This window comes from Sinocyclocheilus rhinocerous, unplaced genomic scaffold (assembly GCF_001515625.1).
Source record: "Sinocyclocheilus rhinocerous isolate Xijiao unplaced genomic scaffold, SAMN03320098_v1.1 scaffold504, whole genome shotgun sequence".
NCBI classification, from domain to species: domain Eukaryota; kingdom Metazoa; phylum Chordata; class Actinopteri; order Cypriniformes; family Cyprinidae; genus Sinocyclocheilus; species Sinocyclocheilus rhinocerous.
The window spans coordinates 1022955-1026386 of record NW_015645076.1 but is presented as its reverse complement, the minus strand read 5'-3'; the positions used below and the strand labels follow the sequence as shown (position 1 = coordinate 1026386).

General features: G+C 40.3%; 1 pseudogene; it reads left to right on the top strand.

Annotated features, from left to right (window-relative positions):
* The first annotated feature begins 1295 nt into the window (after positions 1 to 1295).
* LOC107705492 (dynein heavy chain 11, axonemal-like) overlaps positions 1296 to 3432 on the top strand; it is a 14533-nt pseudogene continuing 12396 nt past the window's right edge.

The following is a 3432-nucleotide window of genomic DNA, read 5'->3' as shown; positions in this document are numbered from 1 at the left end:
TACAAACAACTTCGACAGTGTCGGTCAGACATCATCCTGGTAAAAGCAGTCTGGGATATGGTTATGTTTGTTAAGGTAATCTTTGCTGCACACAATATCTACAGTACACTCTAAAAATGCTGGGTTGTTTCAACCCAACTTTGGGTCAAATATGGACTAACCCAACTTTTGGGTTAAAAATTTAATTAAAAAATTTAACCCAACAGCTGGGTTAGTCCATATTTGACCCAAAGTTGGGTTGAAACAACTTACACACATACAGAAAAAGTCATTTAAAGTTTTTCTTGATCTCTCCAAATTTTGCCCCAGTATTCTCCTCTGGTTGGCATCCTCTTGGGAATGATGGGTAATGTAGTCCAGCATCTCAGACTGGACTAAGACTCCATGGAAGGAGATTAACGTAGAACAGATGGATATGGAGCTTAGAAGGTTTGCTAAGGTACAATTTACATTCTAAAAGTCTGTCTTTCTTCAACGTTCACCATATGCACAAAATGAGAAAGAAATCCAGTCATTGGATGAGTTGTATGACAGATACCAATTAAAGGGGACATAACATACAATTTCTTCCAATCTCATGTTAATCTTGAGTACCTATAGAGTAGTATTGCATCCTTCATATCTCCAAAGAGTCTTTAGTTTGATCAGATTTATAAAAGAAAGATACAGCTTTACGCTTCTCTCCGAAAACAGTCAAGCTCCTGGAGGAGTGCCATGGACGGAGAGTCGCGAGCACATTTGTGTTGTTTACATTATATGACCGGGATCTTTTATAGCTGGGACCGCCCCATATTTCAGTATCAAACGATCTGCAAATCCAGCGTTGAACTGGGCCTTGTTTATAAAACTTTCGTCACTGAAATGACAGGAACAAACAAAAACTCCGTTGCTGCCCCACAACTGCATCCACTGTTCGCTTAACACTGGGTTCTTTGGGAAGCTGAACAAGGTTATCTTTTCCTCACATCCAAAAACACACTTCTTTGAAGCATTGATGGGCTGCTCTTGCGCTTGCTCTGGTTGATGTGTGCGTGCTTTTCCGTAAGAAAGGCACACACTCACCAGTCTGCAGGAAGTGCTGATCAACAGTATGTTTTTTTTCCGGGAGAAGTGCCCATACAAGGAATTCCGCCCTTCGTGACGTCATGAAGGGCCATACTCGAAAAAAACTTTCCGAAACTTATTCGAACATGGAAGGAGTGTATTTGGCACAGAAATAAGTCCAACTCGTTTTTTGAAACTTTGGCCATGTTTAGCATGAGAATCCAACTCTTTAACAGTGTAAATAACTCAGAATGCATGAGAGATCTGACTTTAATCTGCCGAAGGTTGTAACAAGTGACGTGCCAATATTCTTGGGCCTGATAAGCGATCTCTTTCCTCTTCTGGACATCCCACGCAAGAGAGACCAAGAGCTTGAACAGAATGTACGCCGGTCGGTCGCTGAACTCCACCTGCAGCCAGAGGAGAACTTCACGCTCAAGGTGTGTGTGACGTATGTGAGAAATGTTCAAATGTTTTGACATTTTATGGTTTCGGATATAGATCCCCATTAGTTGCAAATCTTCTCCTCCTCTGTTTCTTATCTCTTCTTCCTTTCTCAGGTGACCCAGCAGCTGGAGGAGCTATTGGCAGTGAGACACTCTGTTTTTCTAGTGGGTGGACCTGGAACAGGAAAAAGTCAGGTCAATCTAATGAAGATTATGTATTTGTTTTTCTTACACAAAACATTATATTCAGAGTGACTATGTTAGCTAGCTCAAATGTGTTGACTGGATCATATTTCTGTTTTAGTAAACTAATTATTTATGATTTATATGGTTGTTTGTGGGTCAGATTCTAAAGACACTGCATAAGACCTACTCTAACATGGAACTGAAGCCCATCTGGACTGACATCAACCCTAAAGCTGTCACTACCAATGAGCTGTTTGGCTTCCTGCACCGAGCTACACAGGAGTGGAAAGATGGTATGTGTGTGTGTGTGTGTGTGTGTTTATGGGAGTGTGGTTTTGTTTGAGTTTCATCTCTATAGACAGCTGTCAGCTGTGGTGTGTTTATGTACAATTGTTCCACTCTACTTTTGAGTGTGTTGTGTTTGTCTATTGCTATGAGAAATTGTATGTCTCATACAGATCTAAAATAAACTACATGGTTGGGACCTTTGATTCATAAAGGCAAAAAAAATTATTTTAATTAGAATCTGAACATTTTATATAAATGGTAAGTTTGGTGATAGGGTGATTGGACTACTGTTGAAAAGTTTGGGGTCATTAAGACTTTCTGAAAGAAATTAATACTTTTGTTCAGCTACAATGCATTGAATTGTGCAAAAGTGAAAAACAAAAAACATTTATAATGTTTACAAAATTTTTTTTTTTTTTCAATTAAAGGGGTCATATGATGCTTTTGTAAAGATCATTATTTTGTGTATTTGGTGTAACAGAATATGTTGACATGCTTTAATGTTAAAAAAACATTATTTTTCAAATACTGTAAATTATTGTAGGTCCTCTATGCCCCGCCTCTCTCAAACGCTTTGTTTTCTACAAAGTCCCTCCTTCCACAAGCGCAGTCTGCTCTGATTGGCCAGCTGACCCAGTGCATTGTGATTGGCCGAACACCGCAAGCACTCGTCGGAAATGTAACGCCCCTTACCATAATCACGAGCGTCAGCTTTCAAAGTAAATATCAAGACAGTTAATAATGTCGTTAGTTTTACCATCAGTTCAAGCCCGAAAGGGCAACAGAGTCGCGGGACAGACACAGTGATGATGCAGTACACAAGCCGCGGTTAAGACAGCTGACTCTACTGTGATGTGAAGCTGTCTCTCTCTCTCTCTCTCTCTCACACACACACACACACACACACACACACACACGATGCGCAAAACTCCACATTTGAACAGTCAATAGCAAATACTTAAACTAGAAACAAAACAAACGTACAGTCGCTGATTCAGAAGCGCCAGATTGTCATAGCAAAGTCAGAATTACCTCCTCTCCTAGGTTCACGAAACGGTCGTCCATAAAATGCATTGCTGTTCTGTTGTAAGTAATCTTAAAGATTCCTAAATGCATCTACTTTCGGAAGGCCAAATAAAGTGCTTTTGCTTTCGCCTAGAAACACACAGCGTCTCCCTGACATGCTGCTTCAACACTAACTGCGGTTACTGAAACCACGCCTTCTTTCTTTGCATGAACATTTGGGCGCATTATGCTAATATTTCCACATAGTGAGGTAGATATGTGGGGGCGTGTTAGAACGAGCCGTTTTAGGGGGGCGTGGCAGAGTCTTAACTTTGATAAAGAATATCTCTTTGGTTTTGAGACTTTAGTCTTTGCAACTTCAGGGATCTTATCTATGCACAATCAGCTTGTAACACTCCAAAGAGAAAGGAAAACTTGAAATCGCATCAAATGACCCCTTTAA